The sequence below is a fragment of the Cydia amplana genome, chromosome 3, assembly GCF_948474715.1.
Source record: "Cydia amplana chromosome 3, ilCydAmpl1.1, whole genome shotgun sequence".
Classification (NCBI taxonomy): domain Eukaryota; kingdom Metazoa; phylum Arthropoda; class Insecta; order Lepidoptera; family Tortricidae; genus Cydia; species Cydia amplana.
The window spans coordinates 13,092,332-13,105,923 of NC_086071.1; the positions used below are offsets into that span (position 1 = coordinate 13,092,332).

A 13,592-nucleotide genomic window follows, 5' to 3' on the forward strand; every position below is an offset into this window, starting at 1 on the left:
TTAAAATAAATGTTCTCAATTTAAAACTTCCTAGAGCAAGTCGTGACAGCCAAACTACCGAGCATGCGCTCAAGTATTTTAGCGAATGAATGTCCCTCTTTACTCCATATGTAGAGGCAACCTTCAAGACTAAGTTATTGAGTTCCAAAAATAGTTCGTCCAACGTTTGGCGGTAATGCATTTCATGTCCACAAAGCGATCGCGCGATCGTGACTCGGTCATCGCTGGTTCCGATATCTTATTGATTTGTTGTATTGTCAGATAATGATCTCGACTTAACAGTAGGGTTATCTAGATAAAGCATTGTTATTATATATGCTTTTATATTTATTTTCGTGGCAAGGAATCCATTCGAAATGCCATAAACATTGCCTTGGTATTTACATCGAATGTACGTAGACACTAACCTTTGCGGTACAGCGCAGTATCTACTTGCTGTTATTTTGTTGATCATTAATTCAGGTCATTGTACAAACAAACAATGGGCTGGTTATTAACAGCTGTCTAAAATTGATTTTTTTTTTCAATCGACAAGCATCAGAGGTGGACATTTTGAGTTCATTGTCAGACTGACCCTCCAAAGAGCGAAAGTGTAGCACGAGTCATGGCAAGACATTATCTACTCGTAATGATATGTCATAACAAAATAACGGAGGCAATGCGACCGGGCCTTTAGAATCAGTAAATAACCACTCACTGATATAATTGTCAAACTATGAATGAAATATGGGCACGTTTTGTAACAGTAGCCGCTATGCTAATCATTGTAAGTAGGTATTGTTTTTTTAAGTTGATAGGTTTTCCGGTAATATCAAGCATTGATTTCGAAAATCATTTATTTACAAACAAGATATATACAGTGGTATTACTAAAAGAAATTAATAACTAGCTTAAATCTAAAATAGGCAATTGAGGCATTGTACCAAGGATGCTGGCGACATTTCCTCGCTGTATCGCAATGCTGATACGTTGATTAGGTACTAATAACAACTTCTCACGATATAATGCTTAGATACTACGAAATATTTATAGGCAATATAACTCCCTATTCATTTTATGCATTGCTTCGTAAGCTCTAAATGTCTCACTTCATAGGCGCACTATACAACGATGTTAAGCTATAGTATAGAAAAAAGTGCAATTCTGTGATAAATAAAATTATATCAAATAAATATGAACTTACAAATTTATATTCCCTCCGGGGTATACAATACACATCCCAACAATCGGTCCGATTCGAACTTTGAGATACGTCAAGCGGGCCGTCTGTCTTCAAAAGATACTACAAGTTACTACAAGAAATATTGTATAACAAAGAAAAATATAATAAAATTTTCACTGTACGCACATGTGACGGTAGCGAAACGGCTAAGCCACATAATTTGACTAAGAATAAGGTGTAGTTAGTGAAGTTAGGGCTTGTAGAGTTAGAAGCTTGGCTGTACAAGAGATCTGATAACTTTTTGACAGTGCGAACCTTATGGTTTCGTCTTGGCAACATTTTACATGAAAATGTTTTTGGTGGGATACTTATTTTGCACATCTGTCATTAATGTCATTATAATACTTTTGCTTAATGGATTTTCAAACAACTTCGGGAAGTCCCATCCAAAACATTACATGTAAAAAGATGCAAGTCTCGCAACGCAATTCTTCAACTACAAAAAAGTTTGAGATGTAATGTGAAACCAAGTCGGTTATTTTAGTCAGTGCCAGGGGGTGTTAAAACCGTATCAATAAGATATCTTTAATTTTTAATACATAATAATGACTTGGCAATCGCACATAATGCTTTACTCGTACCGTAATTAGAATTATTTTTAAGTAGTAGCCGTTAATCCAGTATTATTCACGCACTAGCTGCACTTAATGAGCAAATGTCTGTACATGATTAGCGCATCAGTGCAATCAACCGCCCGTCGAAACTATTAAACCTAATTTAATTCCGCTCATCAATATCGACCTAGTCACATTACATTGTATACGCGGACTAAACGAGAGATGCAATCTTCATATTTATCCACTTATCTACACAATGCAGTTCTGTGAATATACGGATTACCTTCGTATTTCCCCATAGGACCAGAAAGTTAGGAGTTTCTAGTGGCATACATTTGAGAGTTCGCGGTGGTAACATTTCTCGAATATGCTTACTAAATTCAAGTTCTTCTGATACAACATTTTGAATTACAAAATCACCTAACTATATATATATTACTAGCGACCCGCCCCGGCTTCGCACGGGTTAACAAATTATACATAAACCTTCCTCTTGAATCACTCTATGTATTAAAAAAAACCGCATCAAAGATTTAAGCATACATAAAGACAGACAGACAGCGGGAAGTGACTTTGTTTTATACTATGTAGTAATTATAATCTACATAATGGGACCCCATGCTCTAAAAGTTAGGTATTTACTTAAGTCTGTCACAAGAAATGTCTGTGTTTTGCAATAGGATATATATGTATATGCATATAATGCATATAATGGGATATGAGTCATATGAGCTCGAAGGCCACTGCGTGTACCAATTTCTAATAATCGTCATCCAAATTCCTGTCTTTTATGGCTCCTCTACACGATGGGCCAGCGCCGACCACTCCAAGGAACGCAGCCATGCCGTAGAATGAGATAGCAATATCACTTGCTCCCTCTAACGCATAAATGCGTCCCTTGGAGTGGCCGGCGCTGGCCCATCGTGTAGAGGAGCCCTTACAGTTCTAGCTCAGTAAAACAGTAGAGGGCGAACGCGGCATGACATTTGACATGACCGTGATATCAAGCGCTAGGTGAAGGCTTCTTATGCGCCCATTGTGCTCGACATTCCGCAACACGCCCAAAGGAAAAAGGCTGTATTTCTTTGAATATGGCATACACTTTTGTTACGTTTTCTTGATACCTCTGACATATAATTATACCGAGAACCAATTGATTTATTGGCACAAGTTTCGACATTTTTAATGAAAAGGGGCGGGCTGTTGAAATTAGGTTTCTGACGACGCGAACTCGAGAAGTTGATTAATTGTTTTGATAAGATTATTTAATTAGAATGAACGGAGCAAATAATAGTCGCTGTCCGGAGTAGTGACATTTGTCGCCCTGCATCTGACTTCTGCAAATAATTAAAAGCGGCCAAGTGCGAGTCGGACTCGCCTATGAAGGGTTCCGTATTTAGGGGATTTATGACGTATAAAAAAAAAACTACTTACTAGATCTCATTCAAACCAATTTTCGGTGGAAGTTTACATGGTAATGTACATCATATATTTTTTTTAGTTTTATCATTCTCTTATTTTAGAAGTTACAGGGGGGGGGGACACACATTTTACCACTTTGGAAGTGTCTCTCGCGCAAACTATTCAGTTTAGAAAAAAATGATATTAGAAACCTCAATATCATTTTTGAAGACCTATCCATAGATACCCCACACGTATGGGTTTGATGAAAAAAAAATTTTTGAGTTTCAATTCGAAGTATGGGGAACCCCAAAAATTTATTGTTTTTTTTCTATTTTTGTGTGAAAATCTTAATGCGGTTCACAGAATACATCTACTTACCAAGTTTCAACAGTATAGTTCTTATAGTTTCGGAGAAAAGTGGCTGTGACATACGGACGGACAGACAGACGGACAGACGGACAGACGGACAGACAGACAGACAGACATGACGAATCTATAAGGGTTCCGTTTTTTGCCATTTGGCTACGGAACCCTAAAAATGATAGGCGTAGCTCATTAATTAGGTACCCGTAGGTCAAAGTATAGTAATGTCGAGATATTTTAAATCAGATACTCGTACTCGATCGCTATACCGAATGTTGTAGGCGCAGGTCAGTCCCACATATCACTCCAAATTTTAGGTAGATAATATTAAACGGGACGTAATCCCGTATAATTCAGCTTTAAAAACGCAAGCTCGCTTTTATGCGTGATAAGTCCCGATTAATTAATTATAAGCAGTGAGTAAAACCAATTTAACTCATCATTTGCAATAGGTGTATTACAAACTTACTTTCAGAAAATTGAAGACGTAAGTACACGCCAAATGGTTCAAAATAAATCACTTTACCAACATAGTTTCACGCGTTCTCTAGCAACAAACATGTCTATTTTGACCAAACTTATGGCAGCAAATATATCAGGGGTACGCAACCCACTGTAGTTTAGCATCGGCCTGTGCGGACAGGGCTCATCAATCTGTATCAGCCTGATCCCGGTCAGCTACCCCTGCATAGGTAAACCACCGCAGGCTTAGTGAGTCGCTTCCTCCTACTTCCTAATTATTTTTCTTCTTGATTCATGTCAAATGAGGTTTTAGGAGGACGCCACTGATTGTGATTAAAAGGCTTAATATAGTTTGTCAAAGGACTGTCTCATTTCAAACATAGACAGAGAGAATCATACTATCTTTGTCTTATACCTACTAGTACTAGCACCCAAAAGAAAAGGATGAGTATAGTTTTTTGTGTTCTTATTTACTGACAAATTGGTTTGACCAACTATAGATAGGTTGACACAAAATTTAAACTAACTTGTCAATAGTTTCTCGACTTTTCTTTTTTTTCAACTTTAATACGAACACTTGTTAATTGAACTTTACAGTTACAGTTTTAATTCTTGTTACATTGAAGAAAATAGTTACGTTTTGTATCCTACCTTTAACACGCAGGTAAACATATGATTAATAATGAGTGGAGTGATAGGGGTATCAAATTAATAACCGTAGGGATCTAGGGATGACACCTCTCGAAGCCACTTAACTATTTTAATACCTCGTACACTACACTACAATACAATTACGTAAGTGTAGAGGAAACTTGCCTAATTCGTACCCCTTAAGAGAAAATGCAAATTTCTTGGAAATACAATTAATAAAAAAAATACAAATTGTGTCTAAAGAATCTTTATTTAATAACGAATCAACAAAAGTAACAAGTTTAACTTAAATCTCAATAACTTCTGAGAAAAAAAAGTTTTTAAAAAAGTGGAAAAGGTACGATTTAGGCCTAATTGTCCCTAAAACGTACCTGTATATTCCTATATCGTACCCGTATATAAAAATCTTACGTATCAACCAAAAAAAATTCTCGAATACAGCAAAATTACTTATTTTTTGAATATTTTCATAAGGAGGGGCAGCGTGGAATTGGTGTACGGGTGATGAGACATAGCGAACTAGTAGTTTCTTTTTATAGCACTGGCGTCGCCACTGTAGTTTCACAACTCGAGATCTTGCTAGGGTACGTTTTAGGCGCAAGTACGAATTAGGCAAGTTTCCCCTACATAAGTGTATTGTGCGGAGAAACTGAAATATTAATGACTAATGAACACGACAGAGAACAACTGTAATTGGTGAGGAACTGATTGAATTCTGCATACGAGTAGGTACATTATCTATTATACCGATTGTTGGGTTGTTGCGAAAGGTAGCTAAGAGGTCACATTTTTCAATAGAATATTAGGAAACAGTTTCTTTCAATACGGTATCGAACCAATTAATTATAAAAATAGATAGGTATCGCAACGTTGTTACAAATATCTACAATATTTTCAGATATTCAGGATAACTCGTAATATAAGACAATATTACGCTTAGCAAGCGCTATTAGAAGAGTTGAATTTATAATATAATTATACAATGACATAAGATTCAATTATTATGGTGACTGTGACAACTGTCATTCTCATTTCAATTTACGACATGAAACGTAAAAGCGAGATTCAATCAACATGCGGCACTGTGTGGCACAAGCATTTTTTTTTTACTAAATAAGGTAAACGTACTAGTGCTCGACATGCTAATGCCCAATAGATGACACTCAGCTGTCACCTCTATTGACAATGACTTATGTTTCAAGATGACATGTACTGGCACCGCGTCGAGCACCAGTACGTTTACCTTAGTATTTATATTTGTGCTTCACATTGCCGTACACTGGTGGAATCCTGTGTTAATACTATACCGGCTCAAAATATGCTATAGCCGCTTCAAGAACTTAATTAAGACATTACTGAAATTATATTATTTGGTAACGTATTAGGTACTTAAGTAATGCTATTTTCCTTGAATGCCAACCTACTTGCATACCCATGCAGTTTAACATAACACCTAAGTACCTATTATGAAACGAATAAGTAGTCGTTTTTTCATCAATTGGTGCTTTAAATTCTAAACTTGGCTGGACACGCTACCGCGTGTCTAGATTAATAACAAAAAGAAACCAAATGTATACAGCAAATATTGCAAATATAGTTCTTTCTGGTGGTCCTATCGACCACTAGTCAAAAATGATATTGTGAATAATGGGAAAAGATTGGCCAGTTAAAACCAATCAATTAATTAAGCAACAACCTACAACCACGGAATTCCGTTTTCCACGAAACAGGCTAAGCTTATTCCCAAACGCCCAACCTTGAAAGCGAGACACCAAGACCTACATTCTAATAACCTTTTAACAAATGCAGTTCAGACCGACAGAAACATTTCGCCGGCATCAGCAGTCGCCAGAGTTTTGCATAATAATGGCACAATGGACCGAAATTGTACAAGCTTGTCTGTTACAAAATGCCGAGAAAGAACACCTCCTCGAAGCCGCCCTCTGCAACTCATGAATTATTCCACGTTGTGACAATCGCAGTCTATTACCACGGTACTCACAGTGGAAGTACCTGGCCACAACGTGTTTTAGCGAGATAAACGTAGTAATTATTGAAAGGTGAACTGGACCTAGTCAAGTGGAAATGCCGTGCCCCCAGATGGAAATAACTAAGATATTTATTCGCACACAATTGTTTTTTTTTTCTACCTTTTTACAACAATACGACGATATAAGAAAATTAATTGACGCAATCTGTTAATAAATAACATAGAATTTTAATAAAGTTGGGAATCAATTGATTATTCTACGCAAACTTTTATTCGGTCCAGTCGATCGACAGATTTTGATGACAAAATAATAAAGCTATGCTGTACAATGTAATTTTTGTTACTGTGCAACCTATTATTAATACATTATTCTTCTTTAAAATGTAAAATATAACAATTTAAAATACACTGCACTTATATCGACCGGGATATGAACCGTGATTACCTTTTTAGGGTTCCGTAGCCAAATGGCAAAAAACGGAACCCTTATGGATTCGTCATGTCTGTCTGTCTGTCTGTCCGTCTGTCCGTCCGTATGTCACAGCCACTTTTTTCCGAAACTATAAGAACTATACTGTTGAAACTTGGTAAGTAGATGTATTCTGTGAACCACATTAAGATTTTCACACAAAAATAGAAAAAAAAACAATAAATTTTGGGGGTTCCCCATACTTAGCACTGAAACTCAAAAAAAAAATTTTCATCGAACCCATACGTGTGGGGTATCTATACGTCTAGGATAGGTCTTTAAAAATGATATTGAGGTTTCTAATATCATTTTTTCTAAACTGAATAGTTTGCGCGAGAGACACTTCCAAAGTGGTAAAATGTGTGTCCCCCCCCCCCCCTGTAACTTCTAAAATAAGAGAATGATAAAACTAAAAAAAATATATGATGTACATTACCATGCAAACTTCCACCGAAAATTGGTTTGAACGAAATCTAGTAAGTAGTTTTTTTTTTTAATACGTCATAAATCCCCTAAATACGGAACCCTTCAACTTCATGGGCGAGTCTGACTCGCACTTGGCCGCTTTTTTATTGTTTACGCGTCCGGTGGTAACGTTGAAAGCGAACGCAGCCGACGCGCACGAATGAGGGTAGACCTGGGGTAGACCGAGCGCGGTCTACTACACAACTTTGACACCCGCTATCTTCAGTTACCCGTGAACAAGATGCATGTAACTGCGTCGAAATATCGGGAGCTCGAAAACATCGGGTCGAAAAGCTCAATTTATATCCCGGTCGGTATAAGTCTAGTGAAACTAACCGGGAATCATTGAAAACGGTTAATTCAAAATGTATTTTCTATGTTGTTGAACATTCGAGTATTTATTTCCGTAATAGTATAAAGACACCGTTGTTCGTACGCCTAAAGTACACGTACCTACTTATTTATCCCCAGCTTACGGAACATAAAATAATTTCCAAGTGTAAATAAATTAGGCCCATAAATTTGTTCTCTCCGCGTTCATTCGTAATTTAGAACAAATTAAATTTTAATATAGCTTTCAAGCACGTGTTGGGGACTGATGCGGGTAAATCGTTTTATGAATGAAGCTGACGTGTTATTTCTCTGTTACAGATCACCACTCGTCTTGGAATATGAGCTCCTGTCTGACGTACGTACTAAACCAACTCTTAATTAGAGAAAGCACTAAAGTATTGAAAAAATATCATTGGAACCCTCCAAAAGTCAAATATGTTATTAGTAAGTCAGATCAAAGTTACCTCTCAATAAGTTAGCAAAATAACACGCTTATCTTTATTAAATTGCGTGTGAAAATTCAATGCCTTGAAATCATTCGTCTCGCAGATTCGTATTGACACTGACCTCCATGAGATACAAATATATTAATACCACACATTCTACCTTGGTTTCCGACAAGTAGTCACTGACTCATCACGACTCCCGCGTCTTTTAATCCGTCTTTGAAATGTTGGTAGCTAGTTCCTCATTGTCTTCAGCTGGCACAAGTGCAATAGGTATTATTGACTGAGACGCCAAACATTGCTCAAATCGAAAAACAACGCTATTATTATTCTGAAGCTAACAATTGAGCACGATGATGTGACATGACATGCACGCTTTAAACGAAAATATACATTGCAAAACGTTTACAACCATTTTAAAAACCATGGCCTTCGTAGTCGTTTAAAAACTCCGCCTTCTTTTATATGAAAATGAGAATAACGTTAATCAATTCAAATAAAAGTGCAATCAACAGCTGTAACCATTGATATATGCGATAACATAAATCAATACCACTTAATTTCTTTATTTATATTCAATAACCGATAGTGAATCTAAAAATCATAAATACGTCAATGTCGATCGTTATCACTGCGAGTACAAAGCATTTACATTGGAGATTCGTATTTAATATTTGTATTTGTTAAATATGGTTGTGTATGGACAATTGTTCAATACCGTAAAATGGGGTGAGTAGGGTCAAAACTGAAATTCAAACCTCGATAACATTTTATTTTTACATATGAAAACTGAATGGTGTATATGATAAGTGTTCCGGACGTTTGTATTTTAGTTTTTATTTTATTTTGGGTAGTTCCATTTCATAACTTTGACGATAAAGAGGAAAACCCACCTCACCCCGTAGTGCCTCGTATTTGGGGCGAGAGGGGTTTTCATACAAAGGTGATTTTGGAAGATTGTTGGATCATTTTTTTTTTATTATGCGTATTACTATAGCTCCATTTTAAATTTGAATACATTATTTTTGTAGCAGTAGCCTTAAAATCCCTTCTCACCCCCCTCTCAAACCTTTTCTCCCCATTCATAACCCACCTCTCCCCGCGAAACCTACTCACCCCGTTTTACAGTACCTAGCTTATTTTATTGTTTTCAATATTATTTACTGTTGTTTAGCGAAATAAAATTAGATTATGCTACTCATCTTTATTAAGAAAAACAAAATCTTATATTCTTATCTAGCTTTCTTAGCTTTATGTGTATATATATAGTGCTAGCGGTGAAGGGTTTGATGAAGTAAGAAGCAACGGGGATAGTTCTAAAACAATAATTAAATTTATTGAGAGGTTCAATGCCGGCGGGGCGGATCGCAACGGATTAGGGTAAACAGAATAAAGAAGCTTTTGTATCCGAAATTAAATGTCACCCGATGTCATTATTCTCATCTTTATTAAGAAAAACAAAATCTTATATTCTTATCTAGCTTTCTTAGCTTTATGTGTATATAGTGCTAGCGGTGAAGGGTTTGATGAAGTAAGAAGCAACGGGGATAGTTCTAAAACAATAATTAAATTTATTGAGAGGTTCAATGCCGGCGGGGCGGATCGCAACGGATTAGGGTAAACAGAATAAAGAAGCTTTTGTATCCGAAATTAAATGTCACCCGATGTCATTATTCAGGCCGCTTGACGCGCACGATCGCTGCCGACTGTTTGCTGTTACGGATGAGAGACGTTTATAATACACGATTGAGTTTCATTTAATTTTTAATTCTAGCAGCCATTTTCGAACTTTAAGATACGTCAAATATTAGATATAGAAACGATATGGATATCATATTTGACGTATCTTAAAGTTCGAATATGCCTGTAACGGCCTGATTCGAACTTTAACATATCAAAAATTTGCTATAGGACTTGGATCGGATGACATGATCAGATGACAATGTCAAAAGTGAAGTTTGTTCAAACAAAAACGTCACTTTTGACACTGATATAATTATATTAGACTTATATCGACCGGGATATGAACCGTGATTACCTTTTGTATTGCTTGGATAGACCAATAAGTGTTAACGCGACCAGGCCAACGAGTGTGAACGCATCCGGTGGTAACGTTGAAAGCGAACGCAGCCAACGCGCGCATATAAGGGTAGCCAAGCGCGAGCGTCTACACAACTTTGACCCACCTCAGTTAATCCGTGAACAAGAAGCATGTAACTGCGTTGAAATATCGGGAGCTCGAAAACAATACAAAAGGTAATCACGGTTCATATCCCGGTCGATATAAGTCCAGTGAAACTAATCGTGAATCATTCAATACTGTTACTGACTTAAATTATCCGATCCATATCGTTCCTTTAGCAAATTTTGACGTATGTATGTCTTACAAACACCTTACGGACACCGCGTTCAGCTGACGCCTGATCGGCCTTGACGGCTGTGTTGTTAAATTAGAGTGTTTCAGTGGTGGTGGTGATGGTTATGAGTGAAAGACTATTTTAGGCGAACATAAACAAACATTCAAATTATATTAAATTCTAGAACATCGTTTAGTATAAATGTAACAAGCTAACCCATTAATTATATCTGTACCGGCTGTCGAAGATGCCTCCAAACCAAACTTTGCGCGTCGTACAATGGGATTCGGATATTATGCGTATCAAACCCAATTTATATAAGTAATGCTTTGGAATACATTTATTTGTTTGAATGAAACGATTCTTCTTTGTCATTTCTCATTTTAAAACCCTCAATTCGTATTGTCTGTTTATGACTGACTGTTTATGACATTAGCATTCAAGATTATTCGGGAAATATCAGACGTAAGTACTTTAATTTTTTATACTTTTTTTATTTGGGTACGAGGGCCTTATAAATGAGGGTAGTAGTGTAGTAGTGCTTTTAATGAACACATAAATACAAATAAGAGTATTATAACAAGAGTAATTCTAACAATAATTAAAAACTAAAGTAATATTAAGTAAAATTATATTAATACTAAATTAAAGCTATTGTCTAAACTCACTAAAGGAAAATAAAATAGAATTGAAAAGTGTAAAAAGAGGAACTTAAATTAGTTATTAAATATTTTAAATGTCTAACGAAATATAATATATCTATATATAGAGTATATATTAAAATTGACTTAACTAATATAAATGAACACTAATGAATTATAACATTTATCACTGCGGCCCGCCCCTACTTCGTCCGATGGGAATTCCTAGTACAATCTGCTACTTATATTATAGGTAAGTGCTACATGATAACTGAGAAAGCGAGATAATGACAGACTTACGCAAGAAAATACGACATCGTCTACATTATTTACTACATTTCTACGCAAATGCGGCTCAAATGGCGAGATTAAAGCTTAAAAGCAGACGTCGCCGCCGCGGATAACACTAAAGTCTATAGAGAAGGGTTAGAACTGGACAATGTTTACAAAGCCTCACAGAACACAGTATAGTCCTCTAGGAGTGGAATTACACCTATCCCGAACAAATATACGTGTCATAGTTTTTAGTAGGTATATTCATAACATACGAACCCTCTCATTTGTGAGGTTCTAATTTTTAAACGCGACGCATATATAATTATAATTCTATTGTAAAACCGATCAGAGGAATAATGAATACTATAGTTGAGTTGGGATCCCATAGTGAAAAAAGTATGCGATTTCACTTTGGTATACGAAGTCTTAATTCAAGCATTGCAGTCGACGAGTAGAAAAACATTATTTCTGCTAGCAAAGTTAAGCCCTTGCTACACGGTCGCCGACAAGCCTTCTAACCGTCTGTCCTTGGTCTGACCTTGGTCAGTTTTGGTCAAATTTTGTTGGAAACAACTGTCTACACGGTCCGTCCAGACCAAGGCCACGCGGTCTGAGGGGCTTGTCGGCGACCGTGTAGCAAGGGCTTTACTGTATTATATTGTCTGTAGAATAGACCGCTAGGAGGGGTCCCAGCGACCGACAACATGCACAGACTCTGGCGACAGCGTTGCTCGCGGAATAACGCTCTCTGAGGAATATAGCTTCGTTATGTTATAATTATAACCTATTTTAATCATCTCACAATTAAGCATAATAGCTAAATAAAATATCAAAATAAAAATCTAAATTTTAATTTAAAAAGCGGGCGGTTAAGGCGAATTGTGAATAATTTTCTTCTTTCTTAAATAAAATATTAAAAAATTGTGGATGCTGATGTCAACTTAAGCCAGTCTTCTCCGAGACCACGGGGACAACGCCGTCCTCGAAACGTCGGAGGTAAATCTTAAAACTTACATACGCGATTAAGTCCCGTTGTACAATTTAATAATGTGTAAAAATCGTGAAAGTTTAATCAGAGGTACCTGTACCTACCTATAAATAAATTGATTGAGCTTTTATTTCAGCTTTTACGTCTCTTTACTTTATTTACATTGGAGTAGGCATAAGAAGATTGGTCGCTAGTCAGAAATTCGCAAATATCACGAAATGTTACCAACTTCATATCAGTAGCGCATAAACTACACGTGTTCATTAAAACGATCGACATAGCCCATAAGTTCCAGCCTAATAAGCGCATCGCTGAAGAAGCGCGTTTCCAAGTAATTGAGGTTTAAAGAGTGATTTCGCCATAAGGTACTGCCAAGTTCGTCCGTAGGGCATAAATAAGCTGATCGTGCATGCCTCGTGTTTGAAATGAGATGTTTCGCAACGTTTCTATTGTTTATTGTGCGCGTACGCCGGGCTTAAACGCGGGAACAGGCGAGCGCGGGCACGTACTCATGTACCGTACGTGGTGTCAAGACACAGGTAAACCTAGTTCGAGAGCTAGGGCCCATTCCACCTACCTTCCTACTTACTACCGGTTAGGTAAAAAACGAGATATCTCTCTATATGTAGAGAAATTAGATTGTGACAGGTTTTTTAAATGCGAACTGTAGAGATTTAAGTATCGCTATTTGGAAAAGTATACCACCAGGGTGGCAGGTACTTTTGGCGCGCCGTTGTTCCATACGTTACTATGATGTTGACTGTCCAATTGTACCTATCACCAATTGTCTGAGAAAAGTAAATTGACAACTACCTGTGAGTCCTGTGAATACGTAATAAGTAGGTAAACTAATCTTCGCGGGTAAAATCACGAAGTTATCATGTGTGTAACTACATTGTTGGCTGGTTATGACAAAAAACGATTTAAAAAACAATTAAACATTCCATTTATAGATGGTCAAACCAATT

At 36.7% G+C, this 13,592-nt stretch overlaps 1 protein-coding gene and 1 long non-coding RNA gene across 2 annotated transcripts in view; both read left to right on the top strand.

Annotated features, from left to right (window-relative positions):
• LOC134662860 (uncharacterized) overlaps positions 1-7,626 on the top strand; it is a 299,277-nt gene extending 291,651 nt beyond the window's left edge. The window contains exon 2 of the long non-coding RNA XR_010098092.1: positions 7,393-7,626. This is a non-coding gene — a long non-coding RNA (uncharacterized LOC134662860). The remainder of the gene's footprint in view (positions 1-7,392) is intronic.
• A 606-nt stretch (positions 7,627-8,232) lies between these two features.
• The window catches only part of LOC134662750 (uncharacterized), a 64,307-nt gene continuing 58,947 nt past the window's right edge, over positions 8,233-13,592 (top strand). The window contains exon 1 of the mRNA XM_063519034.1: positions 8,233-8,271. The gene's annotated coding sequence lies outside the window, so the exon portion shown is untranslated. The remainder of the gene's footprint in view (positions 8,272-13,592) is intronic.